General features: G+C 41.1%; 1 protein-coding gene across 1 annotated transcript in view; it reads left to right on the forward strand.

Moving 5' to 3' along the window:
• FAT3 (FAT atypical cadherin 3) overlaps window positions 1-13,762 on the forward strand; it is a 650,121-nt gene that overhangs the window by 397,506 nt on the left and 238,853 nt on the right.

Raw genomic sequence — 13,762 nt, forward strand, 5'->3', positions numbered from 1 at the left:
TCTGGACAGAATTTAACCCATAACAGTGGATGTGGGGCCATGCCCTGAGAATGCAGGAGAAGGAGATTTGGTGGGTGCCACCAGGATAAGAAGATAAAATTGATTTCATGCTATGCTGCCCATACCACATTTTGCTTAAATATACTTGAAGAAGCTGCTTGCTTTTGTGACTTTTACTTTATGCCTATGTAGCATCTTCATTTCTGGGTTTATCTAGCTTTATTGGCTTAGTCTTCTGACAATGCCTTAGGGAGTGGCGCTGTGGAGAAACCACAGGCTGTCCAGCTTACACATGGGCTGTCAGATTCCATAGCATTGGAGACATTCTTCTTGGATGACATTAATCCACGTTTTCAACTCCCCCCTCCTCAGGATAGTGGCTGTCATTGCTGAGAATGACACCTGAGGCCAGCAAAACCAGCCTCTGGAAGCTCTCCACAATCATATTGTCAGCTGGAGCCCCCAACAAAATGCAAACCGATAGTCCAGAGAGCAAAGATATTGCTGTCAAATTTAGCAGCTAAATATACTCAGACAATATACTGATTCTTTATTTTCCCCAGTGTTGTCATTGGCTATGGTCATTTGATGCTCTATGGGACAAGGTAGAGTGGGTAAATTGTCAGCCCCTAAGCCAGTAAACCAAGTTATGTCCTTCAATTATTTTTGGTGTTTTGTTTTGCTTTAAAGCAGGATACTCAGCATTGTCCAAATCCAGAAGCATACTTAGCTAACCACAAGCCTGTGATTCCTCTCCTCTGTCACTTTGAAACATTGGGTCCTGCTGACGGCCGAGATGAATTGTGACCCAAAGAGGAGAATCACATCGGGCAGAAGGACTGCCTGGGTTTAATTAAAGCACGGAAATTGATGAGCATTGTAAGTGACTTGCCAAATTACCTGACAAAATTATTTCCACAGATAACTCCTTGTTTTCAGAAAAATGCAAAAAAGTAGTCAGCTTTGAAGTAAACCAAACAAATGACATCCTAATGGAGGATTAGCTGGAAGATGCCTGAGGTTTGGAAAACAGTCAAGTATTACTCTGGAAAACTCCTTTTATGATAGCCCCCGGAGCAGCTTCAAAGACTGAATTGAACTCATCTAAGGTAGTTCTCCACAACTGAAAAAAAGGCACTGGGATTATATGTGCCTAAGTTATTATTATTGAGAATTCATTTTTATTTATTTTTATTTTATTTTTAGAATTCATTTTAAAGAAAGACAATTGAGATAGTAGTTGCAAAAGTTGGGATTTAATCTGGTAGCCTGACTTAATTCCCTGAGTTGATTAGGGAATTTAGAAAAATAACATGCTGGGAATTTTTAGGTTGGAGAGGTCCCCAAAAAAGAATGTATGTGTGTCATTTTTTTTTTTTTTGGCTAAGCAAAAAGTTTTTAGATCAAGGAAAAGGGAATTTGACATTGTCATGGCATATCCCAATTTTTTGATTCTTCAAAAAAAGGAACCTTAGGCTTTTCTTAATGAGTTTATTTGCCAAATGACTTCTGTTTTTCATACTTGCTTCGGCCCTTTATTGGGCTGATTATTTCATCCCAGAAGACACTGAAATTTCACATACATAGGAGCTTTGCAAATGGGGAAAAGTTCTGGAATTTTCTCTTGATGGAGAAATGAAGTGCGTTTTCACAAGGAACTGGGATGATTGTGAAGAGGTTTCGGTTTTCTCCCCAGCCCTCCAAAGCGTTAGGGAGAGTGTGGAGGAAATGGGATAGCTGTCACAGGGCTGTCAAGGCAGATCTACTCTGCTCCATTGGCTCTGCCACCTATTAAGGTTGCTTATTTTACTCCTCATGAACTATGCATGGTACTTGTTCTGGTATGGAGGGCACCCCATCACTAATACTCTCCATCCTAGTAAGAGGATGTGATACAACTACACTTTTTAATTCAGCCAGTAACATATACTCAAGAAGAAAATGAGTAAATTTTACTAATGAAGCTGCAACATTGTTGAAATAGGCATAGACTTAAGCACCCTGTAAATTTTAATCAGCTTACAAATCCCTATTTATTTTTTTTAAGATTTATTTACTTATTTATTCAGAGAGAGAGAGAGAGAGAGAGAGAGAGAGGCAGAGACACAGGCAGAGGGAGAAGCAGGCTCCATGCAGGAAGCCCGACGTGGGACTGGATCCCGGGTCTCCAGGATGACACCCTGAGCTGCAGGCGGCGCTAAACCACTGCGCCACCAGTGCTGCCCACAAATCCCCATTTATTAGTGATAGATAATCCACTGATGTCTTACTTTTTAAAGGCCTTCAGAAAAAATTTAATGTTGTTGAATCATTGGGGTCTTCTTTGATATGCGTGGAACTCATGTTCACATTAATCAGTGCTCCTCACAAATTAATGAGAGAAATCTCTTTATATATAAAGATCGGTAAGGAAGGGCACCTGGGTCGCTCAGTAGGTTAAGCATCCAACTTGTGATATTGGCTCAAGTCATGATCTCAGGGTTGTGGGATCGAGCCACCTGTTAGCTCTGGGCTCAGTGTAGAATCTGCTTCTCCCTCTGCTCCTGCCCACGTCCCCCGCATCACATGATCATGCTTTCTCTCTCTCCCTCACTCTCCCTCTTTCTCTCTCTCTCTATCTCACAAATAAATAAGGAAGTAAAATCTTTGTAAAAAATAAAATAAAGATGAGTAAGGAAGACACACAGTGATTTCAGTGACCCTCAATGAGCAAATACAAAGTGACTGGCTTCTCGGATTCTGTTGCAGAGAAGAAAAATACAACCTGAGAAGTACAACTCTGGGATCAGCAAGGAATGGGGTGTGGGGGGGAGGGGGTGATAAGAGGCAGCTGCCTCCTCTAAAGCTCTCCTGGATAGCAGTTAACAGGGTGGAAGGGAGCCCTTTGTGAAACTGTTCCCTGGGATTTAAACTTTTATCATAGAAAATGGCTCTTAAGTATCTAGGAACTTATAGTTGAAAGGGGCGAAGAGTGAGGAAGGCAGAAGGAATAGAAATGCCCACTTAGCAAAATAATTTATCTACAATAAATAGCAAGGATTAGGTCACAGAGGGTGCAGGCTGGGGAGAAGCTGTGGTTTGAGAGCCAGACCAGCTTGCGACTCAAGTCTCATTTCTGTGCACAGAATTTATCCTCTTTGGCCTTTGGTGTCCTCAGCGGTAAAATGAGTTATCTGGACAGGTTCTCCTGCAGTCTCCCCTTCCTGCATCAGTCAGTGATTATAATGTTGAGAGCCAAATGTGCATGGCATTGATAAATATGGTGATGGCATTATAAGGATGAGTTGACATTAATTGTGAAAGGATTATAGGAAGAGGTGCACTATGGATAGCTTTGTAAGTGCAGGAGGGTGACAGACCCAGTGAAGAGAGTGAGTGGGGGGCTATGGTGTCAGGAAATGGGTCTGAATCATAGCCTACACCTACTGTGTCCTGGGAATGTTCTTTTTGCAGCCCCCATTTCTTCATTTGACCCCCAGGACCATATGCTCTTCCTCATCTGGTTGTTGACTGAGATAGTTCAGATGTTGGATGGCCAGGGCACAGCATAGCGTCTGCATGTAGTGGGCCATCAGCAGTGGGGCCTTTGACTTCTCTGAGTGATGCGTATGTGACCTGGGTCATTGGCATGGTTAGCAAACAGTCCCTAAAATTGTGGTTTAAATAACTCTGAGATTGTAAATTTTACCATATGCTCACTAGGGAGCTTACTATTTCAAAGGAATCAAGCTCAGTTCTCTTCAGAAAGGGATTTTTATAATGCTCATTACCTATTCGTAATTTATCTGGCTTATTAAGTTTGGCTTTTGTTCTTTGGCAGTTTTTTAAAGTGAAGCAAACCCAAAAGCTTCCTCATATCTTGCTTCATTCACATTTGCCCTCTTTTGTGAGCAGCCATGATGATATGTGATGACTGACTTCAAGAAAAATGCCTCTGCCCTCCTCCCTTGAAACATTAAACCAGGGGAAGCTTTTCTTCCAGCAATGATTCTCACAAGTTGAATGTTCTTTAAATTGCAATTGACAGAGTGCTTAGTGAAATGCTATATTTAGGAACTATTGTGTACCTACGTCTATTGTCTGTGTTTCCATCTCTTTTCCACAAGGCGGTGTTTCCATGGAAAAAGAGCATTTGTTGCTTAGGAGATTGTCCACTCTTGTGTTCTTGCTTATCTTTTCCATTTGATCCCAGACAGGTTTGTAATATCATGCACGGTTGCTGTGGAGACTATTATGATGTCATATATGTGGAACTATTATTTAAAGTGGTGACTTAGCAGCCAGATCTTCTGAAATAAGAAGGGCGAATGCAGGGGGATCCCTGGGTGGCTCAGCAGTTTGGTGCCTGCCTTTGGCCCGGGGCGTGATCCTGGAGTCCCGGGATCGAGTCCTGCGTCGGGCTCCCGGCATGGAGCCTGCTTCTCCCTCTGCCTGTGTCTCTGCCTCTCTCTCTGTCTATCATAAATGAGTGTATCTTTAAAAAAAAAAATTTTTTTAAACAGGAAGGGCGAATGCACGCACGTGCATGTACACACACACACACTGCACCTGCACAGGTCTTCCTTGAAATGATCCTGTCAGAGGCTTTTTGAAAAGAAAAGCGTATTAGGTTTCCTTTTCATAATTTAGTCAAACTTAGACTCTCAGCTTGGCTTCTCAATCATTCAGGACTTAACTAGTGACAAGAGAAAGGATGTACAACTTTCCTTACATAAGATACAACTAAAACTGCAGCACTCTATAGCAAACCCAATTAATCTGTAGCATGCACACAGACCTTTCCCTACAAGCTGGTCATTCTTTATTAATCAGTGTAACTGGAAAGGAATCCAGATGTGGTAGCAGTGAGAGAATTCAGTTACTCATAACTGTGCTGGAAATTTCATTCTCCTAAAGGGAAAATGAAAGGAGAAAGGACTAGCATTTTATTGAGTTCTTACTATGTGATAAGCGGTTAACATGCCCAGGATCATCTGTCTCTTCCCTCCTGGCTGCATGACCTCTCCTTCCTCTAACCCAACACCAGCCTATAAATAAGCTCCTGTGTTTCCCGTGCTGATCTCTGCTTCTCGCTCCTGTCCTATATCAGACTCAGACTCCATCTCGCTCATTCTGTTTAGTGTCTTGAAAGCATAGTCTATTCCCAACCAACCTTCGCATCAGAATCACCAGAGGAGCATGATAAAATATGGATTCCTAGGTTCCCCTTCGGAGGTTTCGATTCAGAAGATTCCAAGTGTGGCTCAGATATCTGGTTTATTTTTTAACAAGCTCCCTGAGTAATTCTGTTGTGCTGTCGGGTATTGGAACACTAATCTTTTCTCATTGCCTCTTATCCCTTCTCTTCCTATTCACTCATCAGCCCTCCTCTGTTCAGCTTTCATCCTTCTCATATTATGGCTAGGGTCACCATGGTCCTTCCCACCTGCTGAGTGCAGTGGCATGGTGGCCCGCCCTGGAGCACTGGGCATGGTGGGCCACTCCCACTTTGGAACTCTCTCCCCATTTGGTGCCCAATCATCCCTCCCACCTCTTTGGAAGGTCCTTCTTGGTATCCTTCATGGGTTCTAATTCCTCATCCTACTCTAAATGTCGTTGCTGTTGTGTTTCCCAGGATATTATGCTCAGCCTTCTAATCTTATTTCCCTGCGGATGCTGAGCAGTTGCATCCATTCTTATGGCTTAAGTATCAGATGTGTTGATGACACCCACATGTACTTCCAAACCGACCATCTCTTAACTAAGCTTTCAGAACCACAGATCCCTTTGTGTCCTGGACGCGTATGTCTCAAGGTCCTGTAAGCAACTTACATTCAGTTTGTCCACACCTGAAACCGTTATCTTCCTCACTAAACCTTCCACAGCATGTTTTCTCCCAGGAAAGATCCCTTTGTCAATCAAGCCAAAAACTTGAACTCACCTTATGTAATTTTTCTTACCCTCAACATTAAACATTACCAAATTCTTGCGATTTTTCTCCGTGTGTGTGTGTGTGTGTGTGTGTGTGTGTGCGTGTGTGTGTTTCCTCCAGACTTCAGCCCCTTATTACCCCTTGGATAGTCTTCTAACAGGTTCTCCCAGATTGCTAGCAGGAATTTATGTTCTTGCTCTCCCTGTTGGATGGTTAGCTCCATGAAGTTAGAAAATATGGCTTCTTCATGCTCTATTCTCAGCATCTAGCTGAATGCCTGGCAGGTGATCAATAGAGTTAGATAAATGAAAGCATGAGCCTTCCAGCACATAGCTTCTTTGGTAATTCTTACTTACAGATCACATATATAAAGCAATGAGCTTGAGGGCTAGAGTGTTTAAACACCAAATTGCCAGCAACCTGGTTGGTATTGGTATTAAGTGGAGAATTTTGCAATTTATTTCCCTCCTTCAGGTCTTCAGCACCAAACTAGGTCAGCTGGAGTCTTTCCCTCACACTGAAAGAGCCAGCTATTTCCTCTAAAAGTGACAAAATTCACTTTATAGAAAGTATGGATTCATTGCCACCACTCTCAACCGTACAGTGAGTCACTCAGTTTTGTATATTCTCTCCTGATCTATTCAGATTAGCTGTTAATTACAGGCATGGCCAGTGTGGCTTGGGTCTTCTCTGTCACAGAGAGTCACTATGGTAGTCTTCTCAGTGGATCTCTGAATCCCCCGTTGGATCTTTCACAAAATAGGAATACTTGCTGTAATAAAATATCATTGAAAAATTAAAACCTGCCATTGCATTTTCCCGCAGTACATCACACACAGGCAGAAAGCAGAGCTCAGGGCAGTAGGCGCTTATCCAATCAGCTGATGACTTGGGAGCACCAGGAGCTTCCATCTTCTTTTTTGACATTATGGAAGCCATTCAGATTTCCTGTGACTCTGTGTCACCATCAGTAAAATCTGCTGGATTTTCTGACCCTTCACTGGATAGCTGCATTATGTATAAAAGCATTTGTAGTTTCTTGGGAGGAAATATGTCAATCAGAATAAGTGGTGATTAGCATAGCTATGGGTGATAGGTGACATTTGAAAGTCTATATTTACTGCTACTGTTTTTAGGATTCTATTTGCACTATTTTCCTTTGCTTCAGCCACTCCCTGTGAAAGATCATCAACATGGAACATCTGTGAAAACTTGTAGGATAGTTTGCTGCATTACCTACCATGTAGTAAATATAACCATTCTAGCAAGACTTTGACTATCCATGCTAATGAGGACTAGGCATGGTATGGATAATTTAAACCTACAGATAATATAAAAATCTTGAGTCACTCCATATTATCTACCTTTTCCTGCTGTCAAATCGGCAGTCATTTGAATTTCACATTCTATTCCTTCCCAGTACACTTTCATGAAAGGCGCTAATGAGAGGCAAAATGGCCAAGAGGCAGGCCAGTTACTGGAGAAGGAGCTGTAGCTGGGGGATGAGCTGAGGCAACAACTAGATAATAAGCTTCTGAAAATCAGCTTCAAAAAGCATTATTAAACTCGTCTTGACTGCTCCTGAAAGCGAGGCAGTCACTTCTGTTCTGCAAGGCATTAACTGAGGCCTCCTCGGAGCCAGGTTCCATGCAGGGGCACACAGGAGAGGAGAAGTTGAGAAGGTAAACAAGACATACACAAAACTGTACACAAATTGCTATAATAGAACACAACCCCGATCAGTATCATGAGGGAAGCTCCGTGTGCTACAAGTTCAGAGGCAGGAGGCAAAGAAGCATTGACAGGATTTCACCTTCTGGCCTGTGAATTTATTCTTTCAAATTTCACTGTGGATGTGTAATCAGAGGTTAATTCCTATTCAGGGCCTAAGGTCAGAAAGCAAGTGCCTCTCTTATCCCCCAGTCTTTGGAGAAACACGTGTCTTAGAGCACATAGCAGCACTGGCCTGGTAAGTAGGTACAGTTACTTTCACTGCCCCTGAACAAGTGGCTCATGTTTTATGATACATTTACTGGCTCATCTTCTCCACGTTTTTATTTTGCACCTGCTGCCCTCACTCACTGATTGTGATGAACTGAAACCTTTGTTTTACAATTTACTGGGTATACTTAATAAATTAGTTGTTTATGTTCCTGCTCATTTTCTTTCTTTCTCTGATACTTTATGGCACATTCATGGGTTTACTCAGTGTCTCCAGCTCTATATGTAAGTAGCTTCACAAACAAAAGGAACTTTTTACTCACAAGACAACTTCGATTGAGGGCTTTTTAATCCCTTGTGGGTCAATAGTTTTTAATGTGAAAGAGAGTTTTCCCAGGTTGGATATGAGAGAATCATGGCTCCATGTGGTCTCAGACAGCCATTTTCTGTCTTATGAGTATTTCTAAATAATAATCAGTGCGATGGTTATATTTTCCAAGCCAAGATAAGCCAAATATGTTTTCAGAGAGTGACTTTAAAATGCATTCTTCATTTTCCAGCATCCTGAAAATTGGAATAATGCCTCTGTGAATTCTATAAGTGTCAATGATTGAGTGGAGGGCCAACGTAGTCTATAGAACATTGAAAGATTCCACAGGGTGTCATTCCCTCTCTGTGCGCTCAAATTCGGGAGACTGACATAAGGAGAGGAGAACAAAAGGTTTCATTTAGGCACGAGGATGAAAGGCAATGGACAGCGTCCCATTTTAAAGAAAACATTTGTCAGCAAACCATGTTCTATCAGGCTTTTTGCTCATCCCGCTGTTTATTAATTAGCTTTGGGGGTAAAAGAGGAAATATAGCACTAGATAAATATGAGTTTGATCTGCTGATCTCCTTTCCAATGGTGTTTTTCCAAAGAGACCTTCAAAGTACAAGGTTAAAAATGGAGTAAAATGGAACATGTCAGGGTTCAGTGGGGTTCATCCTCTGCCTGTAGGGGTCATTATTTTTACTCCCAGACGTTAAGATAGATTTATCTTTATCTGTATATAGAGAGTCCTGTGCCGAGTGCTGTAAATATAGGCATTAAAAAGACTTCTTTCTCTCAAGGAGCTCGGACTGAAACGAGGATGGGTACAAGAGCATGTAATGATCAGGATATACCCATAACATTTTATTCCTTCCACCAAGGAATTGAGGCCCCTCTGTCCCCTGCGTGCTAGAATACAGTGTTATAAACAGCCATCTTCTTGACCATGGAAGCCCTGCCCAGCCTGGGACAGATTTGGAAATGCAGAGATCTTAAAAGTAAAGTCTTAAATGGGTAGCATTTCAAAACAACAGAGTCCTAGATAAGAGCTGACATAACAGACTCTGTCTTGCTCCTGACCTACCATTATTTCTTCCTGTCATTTTGGACTCCTGTCTATTTCTTTTTTTTTTTTAAGATTTTATTTATTTATTCATGAGAGACCCTGAGAGAGAGGCAGAGGGACAAGCAGGCTCCCTACAGGGAGCTCGATGTGGGACTCCATCCCAGGACCCCAGGATCACGACCTGAGCCAAAGGCAACTCAACCACTGAGCCACTCAGATATCTCCCATGTCTATTTCTTATACCTCCTGAGAACCCAAGTGCCCCTTTATGATCTATTCTCCTACTTTGTAATCCTCACAGATAGGCAACAAACTTGTACTGTCAAGGAGTCTAACCAATATATCTCATTTAAATCTCTACCAGTCTTGTAGCTTACTCCTGTTTTCCTCTGGCTGGTCCCCCATAGCCACAGAGAATTTCTGGTCAGAATTTTGTGCAAGGTGTCTCTTCCTGTAATGAAAATTAGTAGTCATCTCCATCTTCTGTCAGCTACACAATTCATGTTCCTTTGATCTTTCCTCATACGTTTCTTTTTCTAATCCTTGAATTATGTCCTACTCATCTCCAGGGAGTAGAGTGCAGGGCTTTCCAGGACCTCAGAAAGCCAGGTGAGATCTTTCCCAGGCCCTCATCAGCCAGGGCCAGTCATGCACACTCTGAGGACCTGGCACCCCACACAGAACAGGGATGAGATGAGCAGTATTATGGACTAGATGTTTGTGCCCTTCCAAAAATCATGTTGATGCCCTCCTCTTCAACGTGACAGAATGTGGAGGTGGGGTCTCTAAGAAGGTAATTTGGTTAAGTGAGATCATAAGGTAGAACCTTGATTTACTAGGATTAATACCCCTATAAGAGGAGGCCCCTAAGAGCTTGCACTAAATAAAGAAAGGCCCTATGAGGACACAGCAAGAAGATGGCCATCTGCAAGTCAAGATGAGAGTCCTCACCAGAAAATGACCATGGCAGCACTTTGACCTCCAGCCTCCAGAACTGTGAGAAAATAAGTTTCTGTTGTTTAAGCCATCCAGTCTGTGGTCCTTTTATGGCAGCGTGAGCAAGCAAATGCAAGCACTTCTTGGGCAGTCCTTGTACCACAGCTCTGTGCCTCGACCCTCACAAAGTTTGCTCATGATTGAGCCTACCGTGATGCTTAGACTTCTCCCTGTCATTCAGACTCACTTCTCCAGGAGACTGTTTAGCACAAAACCTTCAGCAGGACATTTTCATGTCATTGCTATTGAGGAACCTATCATATGGAAGAGTTCATTGGACTAGGCTTTTACTGGATGTTGCCATTACTTCTCTACTGGAATTGGTTTAGTCTGTAGGAGCTTTACATGTATTTCATAGTAAGCCATATGATGAGGGCATTCTACTTTATTATTAAAATATCAGGAATCACTGTCTGATGAGTCTTCAGCATTATGTTTTAATTATATATAGAGAAAAAGAGTCAGGGTGTAATTTTTAAAATTTATTTAAATTGACTTTGAAGCACCTTCCAGCCATTTGTTCAACAGTTAAATTCCCCAGAATGCCTGCTGTTTTCACTCTAATTTTTGACATTATTATCTTTCTGGAAACAGAGCTGCTATTTAACTCAGCTAGTACTGAACAGAAACTGATTATTCTCTTTTGATGTAACTGGAGTGACTTAAATACTTACAGTCTTTTGTGTTAAAGGAAGATTAAAGCATTGGAGAAAAGTGTTCCGTCTTACAGCTCAAAATAAATATTTCAGTATGAAGTGGCTATAATTTCGTAGGAAAAGTGTATTGGGTCATGGGGTATTCAGTAACAAAGCCTAAGAGACAGATGTTAAGCGGTTCTTACAGGGCTCTTTGTTCTTAAAAGATGCAAAGGCGTCCTTTGACTTTGGTCATAATACATGATTGAGCAGAAGAAGGTGAAGCTAAGTTATAACCAGAGACTCTTCTTTTTATAAATCAGAGGCTTGTCATTACCTTATCCATAATCCATATACCTGTCAGAGTTCTTCAGAAATTACCATTCCTTTCAGTCATCACATCTTCTTAAAGCACTTATTGCATCACAGACAACTATGGCTTGAGAGATTCAGGTAGAATTTAGACAATTAGATCATCCTAAGTATTGGGCAGTGAGTCTTAGCAGCTCTCAGAAACATCCTTGGGCATTTACTAGATTCTGAGAAACAAAGATCCAACAATAAAGGTGAAATCAATGACTTATTAAAAAATAATAAAGTCAGCAAGATTCACACAGCTCTTGGGCTTTCTATTGATAGCACAATTTGGAATTCACTGAAGACTCTGCTTGAACCCGATGGACTTCAGGCTTCGAAACTCTTCCTTTTGTTTAGGTGAGGGGTGCAAACTGGGTTGCTCATAAGCCTATTGCTATCGGAAAGAACCACGATGACAGTGCAGCTGTATCCTTTTCATTCTTCAAAGGACCTAATAAGCATTCCTGAGTAAAATTAAGTTATCTGGCTATAAATATCAGTATCATCTGGGACTTCAGTGCCAGTCCCATCTAGGCTCTCTACTTGGACATCTGGCTGTCTCAGCAAACTCAACATGTGCCAAGCCATTCACATTTTCTTCTCAGAGCAATTTTTCCAGCCTGGCCATTTTCATCAAGATTCAAAGGATCTCTCGTTCAACTACAGCAGACCCTTACTCAGTGCCAGGTGTTATGTCGGGAGAGTCAGGACCAAAGTGAGAAAGAGATAGGGCACCAAGATACATGAAAAGGAAAAGACAGGCTCTGCTCCAGTGGAACTGACAGCCTGTTGAGTAGGTGGTGTGAGGCATTGAATGAATGATTGAACAACCAATGTTCCACTGAATACTAGTTTAAGACAAAATGCCAAATTTCTTGAGTATCCTTTCTTCTTAAAGCCCCATCCAAATCCATTGTCTTGTCATCTGAGAAGAGAGTAAAGACATTCATTTTACTAACAACAAAATAAAGGCCATCTACCCTGCCTCATATCTTGCTAGAAAGATTGTTACTTTTGCAATGAATCATTGCAAAGAATAATAACTAGATGATATGTCTGTCATTATTGGCACTGGAGCCACCAATGCTTTCCTCTCAGCAGGGCTTGACAAATAACAACACAATTTTCATTTTCACTGGGCAGCCAAGTAACTTACAGTCTGGTATCAGCATATGTTGTTAAGTGCTATAAGAGCTATAGGCATTTTGTGAGTGTTCACCTCCATGTGGTTATGAAAATCTCCCAAGAAAACAAGAGCAAGGTAACTGTGAATAATGGAGTTTATCTTACCTTGCTGAGCTTCCAAATATTTTCTGTACTGTGGAAATAATTCAGACTCTATTATGTGTGTGGATAATGATATCTCCTTATTGTACAAGGAGCTTTTGTTTTTAATGTAAATGAACTAGCATGTCAGGTATATGAAGCAACTAGAAATAAATGTTACTCTGAGCAAAAGCTGCATGTTGGAAAGAAAAAGCTGCATTGTTGTTGGAGTATTTACCTTTAATATATTGCACATTCCTCCTTCAGGTGGCAGGTAGGGTTGAGGTTTGGGAAACCCATGTAGTCCATTTTATGTTTAGCACATCTGGTGGCACAGATCACAGTCATGTGAAAATATGAATCTCATCATATTTCATTGACTTCAGTTGGCAACAGATATCACTAAAATGCTTTTCTGAAAGGTTGAGAGGTACTCATCTGATTGGGTGATAGGGTGACTATTTGCATATTATTTAAGCTACATTAAATACTACAAACAATAAATATGCATGAATATTGCAAGTCCTGAACTCTTGTGTCTTTTCATGATCTATTGAACATGACCTTGACCTAAATGCGATAAAATAATCAGAATCCTAACTTAGAACTTTTGTTCTTGATCATTCTTTACTCTTGTTTCCATGTCAGTTTGCCTGTGCTAAGATCCCAAGTATGCCCCATTGTGACTGTGAGCCTTGATAACATCTCTGTGATTCTCCCTTTACCTCTAATTGAACTGAGTAAACTTACTTTGCTTTGTCCTAAGTTTGGACTTCATGGAGTTCATATTTTATGAATAGGGAAGGCAATATTCTGCACTGTGGTATGTAAATCTTAGTGAATGTGAATTTTGAAGTTTGGCTTTTCCACCTCTTTGTACACACCTGGACCCACTATTGACTTTGCAGGTGAATTGGAAACCTGTGAGCATGCATCACAGTAAATGTCAGTGTCAGTAACAGTTTTCAGAAGTCATGAAGACATTCTGCTGTGAATTTTGCCTTCTGGATTATAATCATGAAAGAATAAGTGAAACTTAACCAATTATGTACAGCATACCTGGTTTCCAATACTCCTTAATCCGTCATCCAGAAGTTCAACCTGATATAATAAAGCAACTCCACGATGATTAGTCTGGTAGTGACATTACTATGTTTCAAACTATGATACTTGCTCACTGATTCATTTTTTTTAAAGATTTAAAAAAAAAAAAAAAGATTTTATTTATTCATGAGAGACACAGAGAGAGAGAGAGAGGCAGAGACACAGGCATAGAG

Source organism: Vulpes lagopus, chromosome 15 (genome assembly GCF_018345385.1).
Source record: "Vulpes lagopus strain Blue_001 chromosome 15, ASM1834538v1, whole genome shotgun sequence".
Lineage (NCBI taxonomy): Eukaryota > Metazoa > Chordata > Mammalia > Carnivora > Canidae > Vulpes > Vulpes lagopus.